Source organism: Schistocerca serialis, chromosome 4 (assembly GCF_023864345.2).
Source record: "Schistocerca serialis cubense isolate TAMUIC-IGC-003099 chromosome 4, iqSchSeri2.2, whole genome shotgun sequence".
In the NCBI taxonomy this organism is placed as follows: Eukaryota; Metazoa; Arthropoda; class Insecta; order Orthoptera; family Acrididae; genus Schistocerca; species Schistocerca serialis.
In genome coordinates this window covers 685109213-685126043 of record NC_064641.1, presented here as the reverse complement: position 1 = coordinate 685126043, position 16831 = coordinate 685109213, and the positions used below count along the sequence as shown (strand labels likewise).

At 43.7% G+C, this 16831-nt stretch overlaps 1 non-coding gene across 1 annotated transcript; it reads left to right on the top strand.

Moving 5' to 3' along the window:
• Nucleotides 1-6029: 6029 nt before the first annotated feature.
• Nucleotides 6030-6101, top strand: Trnat-agu (transfer RNA threonine (anticodon AGU)). The gene has a single exon. It is a non-coding gene; the product is annotated as a tRNA-Thr (tRNA).
• The last annotated feature ends 10730 nt before the right edge of the window (nucleotides 6102-16831 follow it).

Genomic DNA, 16831 nt, shown 5'->3' with positions numbered 1-16831 from the left:
AGGTTGGTCACGGCCAAGTGATTCGACCATCCCCTCCACCGGGCCCCAGGAAAACCTCCGGGTGCCCGCTATATTCGGGGAGTGTTACAGAAGACGGGTAAGTGAGCAGACGTGCCCTCAGTGTGTCTGTCTCAATGTTCACGCATGGAAGAGAAGTATTTGAATATTTGTACTAATTCTTTTATTTCCAGCTTGGGATTGTGTAAGGAAAGGAATGTTCTCGTTTAATTTCGGAAATTTGGCCCCCTATGTTAATGTATCTGGTCCCCAGTTTGTCCGTTATCCTCCTCACATAGTGGATGTCCTATGTAAAATATTGGGAGACTTTGATCGTATAAATTCGGCCAACGCGATTCCGTCTTGCCCGTAGAAATGTGCATGCAGATTAGTATATAATACACCCGAGCTATAAGTTGTACAATGGTAATATCTGTAAACTGGAACAATGGCTGCAATCGCTGTAAAGTCGAGTGATAATGCTTAAAATAAACAGGTAATCAATTGTCATCAATCTTTAACATACCTTAAAAGTCACAAAGAAGTCAAGTTAAAGGAACTCATTTAAAATAAAAGCTATAGAATGCAGGGACCCACACATCAGCGTGAGAGCCCTCCAGCCCCTTGCCTAGTATCGTACAGAAAGGGCACGCTCTCTAGGTAGCGCTCTCAAGCTCCTCTCCCCCGTTACCCGCTGCGCAATTTTCATTCAGTGTTTGACGACATCAACTTTCATTTGGCATCCCTAGGCAAGGAGGTTTGACGGTAATCTTTCAGCTTAAAATATCTTCTTTATTTTCCTTACGACGAAAATTACCTGAACACACGAAACGTAAGATACGCCCGTAACAGACCCACTCTCGTCACTTTGGAGCGCTTGTACCAGGCAGTCGCGTGATCCCCATCGCTGACGTGAGCCCTGATCGTGGAGTGGTGTGTACTGCCAGGCGAATGCAAGGAAACAGGGCAGTAATATGGGTCGACGTGGAGGTAAAATGAATTGATCATTAGACGTTATTCGCCGAGAGCTCCGCTTTTGTTCGGTCGTCCGGTGCAATAATACTGTTCAAAACAAGAGTGCATCTAAACGTGTAAATCATTGCAGGCATTGTGGGATTTTAGAGCAACTGAGTTTAATAACAGAAATGTTAAGAATGATGACTCGTATGATTTGTTGCTCAGAAAATGTAGGGAACGACCACGAAGTAAAGAGTTAAAAAAAATAATTAATGCAAACTTATGAAACAAAGTGTATGTCAGGAAGGTCGTAGTTCGTAGTAATAGAGTAAAACTGAAGTGATATCAGGTGTTCCTCAGGGAAGCGCCCTGGGATCTCTGCTGTTCCTGATCTATATAAATTACCTGGGTGACAATCTGAGCAGTTCTCTTAGGTTGTTAGCAGATTATGCTGTAATTTACCGTCTAGTAAGGTCATACGAAGACCAGTATCAGTTGCAAAGCGCTTTAGAAAAGATTGCTGTTTGGTGTGGCAGGTGGCAGTTGATGATAAATAACGAAAAGTGTGAGGTGATTCACATGAGTTCCAAAAGAAATCCGTTGGAATTCGACTACTCGATAAATAGTACAATTCTCAAGGCTGTCAATTTAACTAAGTACCTGGGTGTTAAAATTACGAACAACTTCAGTTGGAAAGACCACATAGATAATATTGTGGGGAAGGCGAGCCAAAGGTTGCTTTTCATTGGCAGGACACTTAGAAGATGCAACAAGTCCACTAAAGAGACAGCTTACACTACACTCGTTCGTCCTCTGTTAGAATATTGCTGCGCGGTGTGGGATCCTTACCAGGTGGGACTGACGGAGGACATCGAAAGGGTGCAAAAAAGGGCAGCTCGTTTTGTATTATCGCGTAATAGGGGAGAGAGTGTGGCAGATATGATACCCGAGTTGGGATGGAAATCATTAAAGCAAAGACGTTTTTCGTCGCGGCGAGATCTATTTACGAAATTTCAGTCTCCAACTTTCTCTTCCGAATGCGAAAATATTTTGTTGAGCCCAACCTACATAGGTAGGAATGATCATCAAAATAAAATAAGAGAAATCAGAGATCGAACAGAAAGGTTTAAGTGTTCGTTTTTCCCGCGCGCTGTTCGGGAGTGGAATGGTAGAGAGATACACTCCTGGAAATGGAAAAAAGAACACATTGACACCGGTGTGTCAGACCCACCATACTTGCTCCGGACACTGCGAGAGAGCTGTACAAGCAATGATCACACGCACGGCACAGCGGACACACCAGGAACCGCGGTGTTGGCCGTCGAATGGCGCTAGCTGCGCAGCATTTGTGCACCGCCGCCGTCAGTGTCAGCCAGTTTGCCGTGGCATACGGAGCTCCATCGCAGTCTTTAACACTGGTAGCATGCCGCGACAGCGTGGACGTGAACCGTATGTGCAGTTGACGGACTTTGAGCGAGGGCGTATAGTGGGCATGCGGGAGGCCGGGTGGACGTACCGCCGAATTGCTCAACACGTGGGGCGTGAGGTCTCCACAGTACATCGCTGTTGTCGCCAGTGGTCGGCGGAAGGTGCACGTGCCCGTCGACCTGGGACCGGACCGCAGCGACGCACGGATGCACGCCAAGACCGTAGGATCCTACGCAGTGCCGTAGGGGACCGCACCGCCACTTCCCAGCAAATTAGGGACACTGATGCTCCTGGGGTATCGGCGAGGACCATTCGCAACCGTCTCCATGAAGCTGGGCTACGGTCCCGCACACAGTTAGGCCGTCTTCCGCTCACGCCCCAACATCGTGCAGCCCGCCTCCAGTGGTGTCGCGACAGGCGTGAATGGAGGGACGAATGGAGACGTGTCGTCTTCAGCGATGAGAGTCGCTTCTGCCTTGGTGCCAATGATGGTCGTATGCGTGTTTGGCGCCGTGCAGGCGAGCGCCACAATCAGGACTGCATACGACCGAGGCACACAGGGCCAACACCCGGCATCGTGGTGTGGGGAGCGATCTCCTACACTGGCCGTACACCACTAGTGATCGTCGAGGGGACACTGAATAGTGCACGGTACATCCAAACCGTCATCAAACCCATCGTTCTACCATTCCTAGACCGGCAAGGGAACTTGCTGTTCCAACAGGACAATGCACGTCCGCATGTATCCCGTGCCACCCAACGAGCTCTAGATGGTGTAAGTCAACTACCCTGGCCAGTAAGATCTCCGGATCTGTCCCCCATTGAGCATGTTTGGGACTGGATGAAGCGTCGTCTCACGCGGTCTGCACGTCCAGCACGAACGCTGGTCCAACTGAGGCGCAGGTGGAAATGGCATGGCAAGCCGTTCCACAGGACTACATCCAGCATCTCTACGATCGTCTCCATGGGAGAATAGCAGCCTGAATTGCTGCGAAAGGTGGATATACACTGTACTAGTGCCGACATTGTGCATGCTCTGTTGCCTGTGTCTATGTGCCTGTGGGTCTGTCAGTGTGATCATGTGATGTATCTGACCCCAGGAATGTGTCAATAAAGTTTCCCCTTCCTGGGACAATGAATTCACGGTGTTCTTATTTCAATTTCCAGGAGTGTAGTATGATTGTGGTTCGATGAACCCTCTGCCAAGCACTTAAATGTGAATTGCAGAGTAGTCATGAAGATGTAGATGTAGACATTTACCAGTGTGTATTCATCAGTTACCCGAATATAATTATTTTGTGCACGCATTATTGCATGACACGTTTCCATAACTATATGTCAAATAGCTGTACGATGCAAGTGCAGTTGTAAATTTGAAGTCTTCCAAACAATTGCCAGTAACAAGAAATCATAGAATAATAATAAGCCTTGACTTGGTGGATCTGCATCTCTCATTGTATAATTTTGTTTCTTTGATGATGGGGATATGGGCGTCCGCAGAAGAAATTCATCCAGTAGTAGGAGGGAGGGGTGGAAGTGTTGGAGGGAGGGGGGCAAGTACGTAAGCATGTATGCATGAGGACGCCAATCTACTAGGAGAACCATTTCCAGTAAGGTATGAAAGGTTGGACTGTTAACATACAAAATGTTATGTTTTTTTTTGTTTTTTTTTTCCAAACCTCAATTCCCTCAACAAGTTTTCGCGAGTTTTAACGTTCCATGAACCAATTTTTCATCCAATTTTTTTCTACTAGTAACAAAGCAGATAAGTTATCACAGCAGCAGCGTCTTTACCGTCCAGCATTTCGAAGCACAGAATATTATTGACGATATAACTGACAATTTTATTACGCACTTTAAAGAGAACATCAATAATATTACACTATTATTCGTATTAAGAGTGCAATATTGTACAATATTGCAATATTAAGGACCGTCTGCGGGCAGCTTAGTAATGAAAATATGACTCTTTTTTTTTTTTTAAATTATAGAGAGTGGCCATCCGCCTAACAGAATGACCTGAGCTATTCCACCGGCATTCGCTAGAAGACCAGTGGTTGCCAATCTTTGTGAGACCATTTCCCCTGAATGAGATCAGATGTCATCTAATACCACAAACAAAGTTTGGGAAAGAATTAAACATTAGACAAGAAAAAAATTAACACTTTTATTTTTAAAGTGACAAATTATTTACAATAATTAGTTAACGTTCAAAGAACTAATTGTCATTCCCTATCTACTTTTCTCACTAAACCAAAACTAATGAGCCACCGTGGTGTTTGTTTCTACTTTTTTCTAACAATCCAATTTTTGTATTTGGTTTGGTAACTGAGTGGCCATCCGCCTAACAGAATGACCTGAGCTATTCCACCGGCATTCGCTAGAAGACCAGTGGTTGCCAATCTTTGTGAGACCATTTCCCCTGAATGAGAAGTCATTTACCAAGTTTAGTCAGTTCTTCACATTTGTTTTCATTGCTACCGTCACTTTAAGATTACTTTCACATTTGCAAGTTGTGGCGAAAGGAAAATTTCTTCCACTATTAATAGGTATTAACGGAAGACCTTTCGCTAAAACAGTGCCAATGCTATTGTATTAAGATCTGTTTACACAATGTTGCCTTTGCAAGTTCCAGGAAATTGTGCTTTGGCTCAAATTTCACTAATTGAAAATATTCCTTCATCCACTGAAACTGAACTTGGAACCCGGGTTAGTTTTTCCAATCGTAAAAAAGAGTTCCTATTACAATTTATTTTTGCTGGCAAGTGATTACTACCACTGAATGGACAGCAAAAACAAGAAATAGTAAAGCTGTCCTTGGGGTGCTGGCAATATCCTATATAAATTTCCAGAATTAAGTTTCTTTATTTATATGAGACTGAATGTTAAACAGTTCGTTTAACAGGTTTGACTCACGAAAGTGACAGGTGACCATCTAACACGTAAACCATTCAAAATTTGATGGTAGCTCTTCAGCTATTGGAGAGATGTACTTTCCAAATTACTGGAAGAGACAGGAAAGAAAATAAATGGTTTAGGGAAGAGATTAGGATGGGAGATGTACTGTGATAGTGCTGAAGAAAAGGTGGAAGCGGGCTGGACACTACCAAGGAGTATGGGTGGTGGTTAGCAGAAGAAAATTCTTTTCTGGATTGCAAAAAATAATAAAACGCTGCAAAGACTAAATTATGAGGGTAAGTTTGATTATATGACATTCCAAAATACGCAGAACTGACACTGATTTGTATCGCTGAAGATCACATTGCATGGAAATATCTATAGGAGACCTTTCTCCAGCAGGGGAGACCAGATGAAATGAAACTACGTGGTTTCAGAGCCCTTTTTAAGTCTGAAACATCTGTGATTTATATACGCAGACTAAAGCGACGAATGAAGATTTTTACCAATGCCGGGATTCGAACCCGGGCCTCCTGCTCACTAGACAGATGCGTTAACCACTAAGCCACGCGGGCAAGGTGACTTTGTGCAACTGCATGGTCTACACCAATCTGCCTCCCTCCTCAATTCAAATTCCCATGCTCCTTCGAGTGCATTGGGAATACTAAGTGGGCGGAGGCGTGAATGAGAATTTGTATTGAGGAAAGAGACATACTAGGGTAGTCCGTGAAGTTGTACAAAGTCGCTGTGCCATGGTGGCGTAGTGGTTAACGCATCTGCCTAGTGAGCAGGAGACTTGGGTTCGAATCCCAACCTTCGTACAAATTTTCATTCATCACTTCAGTCTGCATGTATGGATCATAGAATATCAGCTGATGATGACGTGTTGTATGTTATAGTCTACCGACATTTGGGCAGCCTAATAGAGATTACTATTAATAATTCAGTTTAAAGTAGTCTCTATAGTGGTCCCTCGCTTTGATTTTATTCCTCATAAATTTTAATTCACTGCTGAATAGGTAATTACCTCCAGGCTGGAAAACACTGCGCTAGATTATGAGAAGTGTCAATGGCAGGAAGGAGCTATCGTCGTGCCTATGACCAGACAGTGAAGAAATTGCCCGATTTGTTGATGTATCAGCAAGGCGTGTCCAACGTGCCTACAAGAAAAGGCGTACCAGGAGCAGCCACTAACAAGGTGCAGTAATAGTGGTTGCAGAAAGATTTTAACCAACTGGGATCGGAGATAACTCTCGCTCCTTGTCAGTACATTTACCGGGTGGTCAAAAAGTCAGTATAAATTTGAAAACTTAATAAACCACGGAATAATGTAGGTAGAGAGGTAAAAATTGGAATGACATGGGGATTTATTAAAACAAAACAAAAAATTGCTAGACTCGTGAAAGATCTCTTGTGCGCGTCGTTTGATGATGATCGTATGCTCAGCCGCCACTTTCGTCATGCCTGGCCTCCCAGGTCTCCAGACCTCAGTCCGTGCGATTATTGGATTTGGGGTTACCTGAAGTCGCAAGTGTATCGTGATCGACCGACATCTCTAGGGATGCTGAAATACAACATCCGACGCCAATGTCTCACCATAACTCCGGACATGCTTTACAGTGCTGTTCACAACATTATTCATCGACTACAGCTATTGTTGAGGAATGATGGACATATTGAGCATTTCCTGTAAAAAACATCATCTTTGCTTTGTCTTACTTTGTTATGCCAATTATTGCTATTCTGATCAGATGAAGCGCTATCTGTCGGACATTTTGTGGACTTTTGATTTTTTTGATTCTAATAAAACCCCATGTCGTTCCAAGCATGTGTGTCAATTTGTACCTCTCTATCTACATTATTCCGTGATTTATTCAGTTTTCAAATTTATGCTGACTTTTTGATCAGCTGGTATGTACTTGGAGTTTGCAGGACGACTACGAGTCAATTATATTACAAAAAGACGAAATCGTGACAACGGGAAAGATGGGCCGAGGACTACGAAAGATTATATGGAGGATGTGTGAAACCCGTAAGAGCGTTTTCGAATAAATCTATACTGGGACGAGCATAAAAGCAATGGACGTTCCACTAACAGTAAGCATACACAATGCCTAATACTAAAGGCACACAAGCGTTAGTAACAATGAAAGTCTCGCAAACTTATACAATGAATACACTTGAGGGCTTTGATAAATACACTGAAAATGGATATGCCAGGGTTCCCCAGAAAGTAGTGCACAGCTTTTTTTTTTCTCAGCCGAAAACAATGCTACGAATGCAAAACGTTACGTATTATTGGAATCTCCTGAGTGAACGCGCCAAGTTTCCGTCACTTCATACAGATAGCATAGCTGGAAGACAGTTTCAAAGTGCTTTCATTGAATTTCTCACTGCAGAGATAGGTACTGTAGGGAATATTCACAAAAGCCTGTACAAATTCTATAGAGCATCTGCTGTCTACTGAAGTACAGTTAGTCGCTGCGCACGGAGAGTGAGGTCATCAAAAGGCAGTTCTGCGGAGCTCCACGATTTGCAGCAGTCTCGGAGACTATCCACTGCTGTCCCACCTGACATGTTGCAGCGAGCGCATTACGAAGCATTCGCAGAAGACATTTTGAGGACGATGAGGAGGTGTTTCGCACAGTGAATCACTGGCTCCCCCACCGGGAGAACTATTGGTACCAACAGTGCATACACGCACTTGTTTCGCGCTGGATGGGGGCCATAGAACGGGTTGGAGACTACGTACAAAAATAAGGTGTGTAAATAAAACACCATTCTTTCGCGTGTGTAATTCTCATTATGTTCGATCAAGAATTGTTAAAGAAATATAATGCGTTGCATTACTTTCTGGGCTAGAACACTTGTCGAAATATCGATTGGTCGTTGTACACACACTACGACTCGCGAAGAAACTAACTAATCTAAATTAGGCGAAAATAATATGTCAAGAATGTGTCTTCAATATTAACAGATTGCAAAGGGAATCATCAAACGCCAATATCGAAAAATGAATATAAGAATGATGAAGATTTTGTTACCCACAATTTACAAAGGAGTTCATTAGGAGAAGGTCCTTCATGTCTCACAGTTGCTCGCAAAGTATCACTATCCACCAAAGTCTTCAAGTATTCGAAAGTCATCGGTACAGTCTCTGGCGAACCTACCAAAGACGCAGTATTCTGATGCCGAAAGCGTTTCCTGCTACAGGAATATCGAAAAAGAGACAGCAGGTATTTCATATGCTGAAGGTAGATAAAAGTTTGTGTGATTAATTTGTGCTATCGAACATGGAAGCAACACAGTCATCTTTCAAAGTTACCGGTTTATTCCTGTAGCTCGTTATATACTAACCGCATTTCGTTTGAGCTCTTATCTCCATTTATGCCATTTATGTTTGTATCTGTATCGCACTGAACATATCTGCGTGACAGTTCAAATATCCATGATTTGTGTTGTGTGTCTTGTTAGACAAAAAAACTTGTTCCATCCCGCTCACGGTACTTGCTATTCCTAACAGTAATGCTCACTTTACTCTTCGTCCTCAAGATTGCATTCATTACTGTTAGGTTCTGTCTCGGTTTTGTTTTTCCGCCAGTATGAGTCTCACGTTTTGATACAGCGTGTTGTGGATAGGTTAAGTGATGAAGAGTTGGCCGATACACACTTCGTGTACAGATTGGCTGCATGAACATCAGAAAAGCTTTGCTTCTATACACAGGCGTCAACCGGATGCTTCCGACATTCAATCTGGAATAACACACGACGGGTGATATCGTGTTACCAGTAGTCGGAGTGTTGCAGTACGTCTGAATACAAGCTGAACAACTGTCTTTAGAATTTTACATAACGACAACTGTTCTCTTATCATCCACAGAAGAGGCACTCCTTGCAGACAACTAACTTCCTGAGTCGAGTTTGTATACCGATTTTTATAGCAATGTGCAGTAAACCACACTTTCCCTGTTTCCGTGTTGTTTACAGACGTGGCCGTATTTATAAGAGAGGGTGTATTCCAACAGTAGCGCAGCCATGTGTGGGATGACAACTTATTCTTCTAGTGTCATGTGAAGAGCCTAATTTATGAGACTTCGGTCGATACTCACATGGACATGACTGCGAGAACTATAACAGGTGCGCAGGTATTGCGCCAAAGGCAAGAGAGTCTTTAAGTGTATGAGAGTTTCTGGTGAATCGCCGTACACTTTGCCGTGATCACGTTGGTCATTTTGAGCGGTAGCTGTAAGTATTTGCTGTATGCTGAGCGGTACAGTAAGAGAAAAGACTGGAAGTTTATGTGTTTCGCGTAGTGTGTTTTGGTGATTGTGTATCACAAAACATTCACTGTTGTGAAGGCACACTGCCTGAAAAAAAGGTGAAGCACACAGATGGGAAGGATGAAACGACATGAACTTTCATGAGTTGAGCGTGTGTATTATGTAATTACAGTGATTACAAAATCCAGTCAAATGTGCGAAGAGCTTGGCAACAGGACTTAAGGCAGATCAGTGAGGCTTTACATTATCTCTGGCCTGGATGCATGCACTAAAAAAAAAAAAAAAAATGTCGTGTGACTAGGGTCCCCCCTCGGGTAGACCGTTCGCCGGGTGCAAGTCTTTCGATCTGACGCCACTTCGGCGACTTGCGCATCGAGATGCATGCACTGATCCAGTTGGAAACGTTAAAGCTATCGTATCCTCTCCTGGAGGGACCCACCCGCATCTGCTGTAACTGGTCCTCGATATTCTGGATATCTGGCGCGGGGACGGATTGGCGATCTTGTTGGCCACGGCAGTATCTCAACGTGTAACAAAACTGGTTATAATGATATAAATGTAATACCCGATCTTGGATCATGTGAAATGAACGATACCGCGGTGAAGACGTTAAAAACCAAAAATCTGCTTACACGAAGCTATGCGAAAATGTTTGAATATCAATGTTTATAAATACTTAACATAATTACGATGATTATGGACTTGTCAAACAAGATAGACAATTAATAGTACTTTATCTATTAAATAAATGTCCGCAGCTCGTGGTCATGCGGTAGCGTTCACGCTTCCCACTCCCGGGTTCCCAGGTTCGATTCCCGGCGGGGTCAGGGATTTTCTCTGCCTCGTGATGACTGGGTGTTGTGTGATGTCTTTAGGTTAGTTAAGTTTAAGTAGTTCTAAGTTCTAGAGGACTGATGAGCATAGATGTTAAGTCCCATAGTGCTCAGAGCCATTTGAACCAGCCTAAGTGACCAAACTGCTGAGGTCATCGGTCCCTAGACTTACACACTGCTTAAACTAACTTATGCTAAGAACAACACATACACCCATGCCTGAGGGAAGACTCGAACCTCCAGTGGAAGTGCCCGCGCAATCGGTGACAGGGTGCCTCAAACTGCGCGGTCACTCCACACGGCTACTGTTAAGTGAAAGGACTGAAAATATATGTGTACTTCTACAGAAAGTCCACCAGGTTTGACACTGTTATTGAAGTAGTAACCCGATCATCCTCTAAATAGTTATAGAAAGATGAACCACAGACAGGAAGGCAACTACGAGCCATCAACAAACAACAAGAAAGTTAAACAAAAAATATGAGTATTTTTATTGTTAACAGAACCGGTTATTAAAATTCGACTGTCCCTGTCTCTCACTGCAGTGTGTCACTATCTCAGTGTGGCAAGTGCTATGAAATTGTGACCAGCCGTCCAAATTACTAACTTACACCAAACATCGTTTAAAACTGGGAAACAGGAGGGTGGGGCCGGTCAGAAACGTCAGGCAGAAAGCTCCTAGAGGCACTTACCACGTGTCGACGACATTGTCCAGTTGCAGAATTGTACCACGAAACTGTCGCATGAGAAGTAAGCATGATGTTCGTGATGTACCGCTGTGCTTTCGGAGTTCACTCAGCCACTACCAACCGTGACCTGAAGTCATGCGTGATTGGTCTCCACACAATTACGCCAGGGCAAACGCACCTGTGCCTAACCAACATAGCGGAAGAATGGGACTTTTCTCAAGTTACCGCCCTAATCGCCGACGTTGGTGACGCGGGGTAGGGAGGAACTGCCATTCGCCGCTGAACACAATATGGTGCCATTTATCAACAGTGCATGTTTCCCGGTCGTTGCATCGCTCCAAACGCAGCCTTCTGTGCTAACGGCAGCCCACGCACGGCATGGTGACTCCGAACCGGGGCTGCTGCTAGTCTTTGATCAGTGATGCTGAGCGACTCAAAATGTTGCCGAGATTTCAAAACTTTTTCTAGGATGGCAGAAGCTCAAACACAGGGGTTCCCAAGTGCATGCTGCACACTACTGCGATACTCCCTTGTGGTGGTCAGACACGATCGACTGGAACCTTGACAAGTATGCCTGTACTAACATTCCCATGCAGTCCAACATGGGGCAGCCTCACATTACAACGCCTGGTGAATCTGGATATTACATGATTCTAGTAATTGACCAAATAAAGACCCACAATTTTGCCAGGTGGTGGTAAAGCTGTCTCACACGAGTTTTCGGCATCTCTGTGTTCTTCTCAGTGATCAATAGACATGTGACGCTGTGGACGTACCTCATACATTCTACTAGGCCTTACAACAACACAAAAAATTAACAATAACAATGCATTCAGGTGACCGCTCTACTTCTCGCAGAGCATTACACCTCTGATTAGTTATATATTCGCTGATGTGGTGTACGTGTACATACATTAAGTGACAAAAGTATCCGGAAACTCCCAAAAAATTTATTTTTCATATTAGGTGCATTGTGCTGCCACCTACTGCCAGGTACTCCATATCATCGACGTCGTAGTCATCGGGCATCGTGAGAGAGCAGAAGGGGACGCTCCGCGGAACTAAAAAAAACGGTTCAAATGGCTCTGAGCACTATGGGACTTAACATCTATGGACATCAGTCCCCTAGAACTACTTAAACCTAACTAACCTAAGGACAGCACACAACACCCAGCCATCACGAGGCAGAGAAAATCCCTGACCCCGCCGGGAATCGAACCCGGGAACCCGGGCGTGGGAAGCGAGAACGCTACCGCACGACCAAGAGATGCGGGCCCGCGGAACTCACGGACTTCGAACGTGGTCAGGTGATTGGGTGTCACTTGTGTCATACGTCTGTACGCGACATTTCCGCACTCCTAAACACCCCTAGGTCCACTGTTACCGATGTGATAGTGAAGTGGAAACATGAAGGGACACGTACAGCACAAAAGCATACAGTTCGTTCTCGTCTGTTGACTGACAGAGACCGCCGACAGTTGAAGAGGGTCGTAATATGGAATAGGCAGACATCTATCCAGACCATCACACAGGAATTCCAAACTCCATCAGGATCCACTGCCAGTACTGTGACAGTTGGGCGGGAGGTAAGAAAACTCGGATTTCATGGTCGAGAGGCCGTTCATAAGCCACACATCAGGCCGGTAAATGCCAAACGACGCATCGCTTGGTGTAAGGAGCGTAAACATTGAACGATTGAATAGTGCAAAAACGTTGTGTGGAGTGACGAATCGCGGTACACCATGTGGCGATCCGATGGCAGGGTGTGGGTACGGCGAATGTCCGGTGAACGTCATCTGCCAGCGTGTGTAGCGCCAACAGTAAAATTCGGAGGCGGTGGTGTTATGGTGTGGTCGTGTTTTTAATGGAGGGGGCTTGAACCCTTTGTTGTTTTCCGTGGCACTATCACAGCACAGGTCTACATTAGTGTTTTAAGCACTTTCTTGCTTCCCACTGTTGAAGAGCAATTTGGGGATGGCGACTGCATCTTTCAACACGATCGAGCACCTGTTCATAATGCACGGCCTGTGGCGGAGTGGCTACACGGCAATAACATCCTTGTAATAGACTGGTCTGCACAGATTCCTGATCTGAATCCTATAGAACACCTTTGGGATGTTTTGGAACGGCGACTTCGTACTAGGCCTCACCGACCGCCATCGATACCTCTTCTCAGTGTAGCACTCCGTGAAGAATGGGCTGCCATTCCCCCAGAAACCTTCCAGCAGCAGATTGAACGTATGCCTGCGAGAGTGGAACCTGCCATCAGGCTAAGGGTGGGCCAACACCATATTGAATTCCAGCATCACCGATGGAGGACGCCACGAACTTGTAAGTCATTTTCAACCAGGTGTCCGGATACTTTTGATCACATAGTGCAGATACATTGATATGGCCATTAGAAGAAATGGTGCTATAACTTTTTTGTCAGGACGTGTATTTTCACAAAAACAAATCCAGCTGGGATAGCAAACTGAATAAATCATAATTATTACTGTACGACTAGCCATGAGAGGTATTGGGTCTCTTATACCAAAGTACTCAGATATCCCTGAAAAGCAGCCGGAATTTTGTCGGTTAAGTTCGGGTTAACCCAGTGTAATGTATATAGTGTCTGAAGTAGAATCATATGGCGCAACAGTCTGACGTCATACACGACACTGCTTGTAACGGAACAATTTGTACCGTGATCTTCGACCAGTCAGTACAAAATGCGTTGATACCACGCGCCTGGCCCATCGTGCGCCCGTCTGTCAAGTCCAGGAGCACTACAAAGTTTGGCGGCATTCCAACCACGCGATATGCCTTAAGTAGTCCATTTCCCGTAGTGAGAGGAGCACTCCCTTCTTCAAGCCAGCAGCTGCCTCCAATTCGATTGTTCATGGGTGTAGTTTTCTTTGGTCTTGTCTTTTTATTCGTCTTATTTCTTATCGTGCTTCTCGACGTGTTTCTTTGCAACATTTAATATTTTAATTGATTGTACTTTAAGTTTCATATATTACTGCCAAGATTAGAAAATGGCAGCCCAAGTTGGATATAAACTTCACGTTTCGGGAAATTTTCTTTTGCAAATGACTTTCAGTAACCCAGGTGAATTTCAAACATATCTTCCGCAATTTTCTTGAAGTAGCTATCCACTTGTGGGCTTCTGTTGCTCTATGAATACAAATGAGATATCTTGGTTAATAACACCATTCTTAAGAATCACGGTTTATTTTACTGAAAGCTGAACGATTATTATTTTCATCTTTCTCTACTTTTGAAGCATAGTGAGTTTAGTCTTTTTCAAGAACTTTCCAAGATATAAGTAAAATATTTTGATGAAATGTAGTCATACGGGTACTCTCTTGATTTTGTTTGAATTTGTAAGTGCTGCGGAATAAAAACCCTCTACACAGCAAGAAAGATCAAGAAATTTGTATCTTTCGTTAGCTGTCATTTTTCAATTGTTTTGTGTATAAAAATTGATATTTTGTTTGTTTTTCCGTCTCATTTTTACTTTTTTTTAGAGTATGGCTAGTTTCCATCACATACTCCGATGTACAGTTTCTGCTTATGCAGCTACATCAGCTCTGCAGATGATCACATATGATCGAAACTAGTTATATTTAAAAATAAAAAAAATTGCAACTGAGAAAGTGAAATAAACACTACGTAAATTTTCAAATATCAACGCAGTTGCTGAACTCTTTCGCGACCTATAGCGTTCTATGTGTGTTTCACTTCCTTCCCTTGCAGTCTTCTGATTTCAGTTTTACACCCATGGGCAGGCGTACTCGAATAAATGTGTCGCAAGTCTTTGACTGCCATTTTCCAGATGCACAGTTAGATGTGCGCACATGTATTAGGCCTAACATTTACTGACTCCGACACAATTTTCATAGCTCTATATCAAAACTATAGCACCGAAAACTGTCTCCTGACTTCTCTCCGCATGGTTCCAAGATATTTTGGAGGTTTTACTTAGTTGTAAGAAACTGCGGGAGCTAAAACCACCTTCTCAAGTGGGAAACTCTTTGTCCCAAAATAACGGAGTGGGCTGTCTTGTAAAATATCCCTCTCCACAATATGTGGAATTAAGAAAAAAACGTCAGCTTGAGCTGATATGCTTCAAGTACTTCACAACTGGGTAAACATTGTCAAAGATTCAAATTTTCTGGTTTCTGGTTTGAAATATAAACAACTCGAAAAATAATTGGTGGCTACTGTGCTTGCAAAGACAGCTCTTTCCTTACTCTGGAGAAATGAAGAGCAGTCACTACTGAAGGAACATTTTTGAATACTGAAACTGTAAGCTTATGTAACTGACAACTACTATAAAATTCCTCGCTGTGCGATATATGTAAGTTGATAATAACGGATTGATGACCGAACGCTATTTTAATTATCTCCGTTGTACCTCACGAAATGATTCATGTTAGTATTATGCTAGTTGACAATAAAATAATAGTGCCTGATCAGCAGTAGTGACCAAGCACTTACTAACAGGACTCTGCGATATGCGTTGCCAGTCTCCCGAGGTCGCTGAAAGCTGCGATTAAGTACTCGCTCGACAACATCAGGAACTAATAGTCTACAGACGGTCAGACCAGCGGCGAATAGCGTTGAGGTATTCCAAGGACAGCTGCGTTTGCCAGAAGCACTAATCGAACAATTTAGAGACCGGGAAAGCGTAGCACATCATCGTCAACGTGCGTCAGCTTCAAGAATGCTCGGCAACACGCGTAATTGATTTTTCACGTTTAATGGTGGATTAGCTTCCAACTTTCACATTTGAAACGACGTTGAAACTTCGATCCTCAATAGTTATGATTTCATTGGGAGTTTGAAATCAATCTTTTCAATGAAAAAAGCGCACCCATAACTATACAAATGTTGAACAAGATTGGAAAAATCATCAGAAAAAACGGTGACAGCAAATACCTCATTCCAGTGCTAGAGAACTGCTATACAGTGAGGTGCCAATAGTTCATCACCTTAATTATACACACGTGGTGTGAACGGATTGTGTAGTATAGCCAACTAAAGCCACAGAAGTATGTGACAAACATCGCGTAACCTGTTGACTCCAATAATCGTTGAAATAATGCAGGATTATGTATTACGGCCAATGAAAATCACAAATGTATGTCGAAAACATCGTGTATTCTAATGATTCGAAGAACAGATGAAAGAAGGGGGGCTTACAAATGTTCAAATGTGTGTGAAATCTTATGGGACTTAACTGCTAAGGTCATCAGTCCCTAAGCTTACAAACTACTTAACCTAAATTATCCTAAGGACAAACACATACACATCCATGCCCGAGGGAGGACTCGAACCCCCGCCGGGACCAGCCGGGCGGCTTACAGGATAGCGATATGGACATATACAAATGGCGGTAGTATCGAGTACACAAGGTAAAAAAGGGCTGCGAATTGGTGGAGCTGTCATTTGTACTCAGATGAAAAGGTTTCCGCCGTGATTATGGCCACACGACGACAATTAATACACTTTGAACGCGGAATGGTAGTTGGTGCTAGACGCGTGGGACGTTTCATTTCGAAAACCGCTAGGGAATTCAATATTCAGAGATCCACTGTGTCAAGAGAGTACCAAGAATAGCAGAGTTCAGGCACTACCTATCACCACGGACAAAGCAGTGGCCGAAGGCCTTCACTTAACGACCGAGAGCAGCGGCATCTGTTTAAAGGTATCAGTGCTAAGAGACAAGCAACACTGCGTGACATAACCACGGAAATTGATGTGG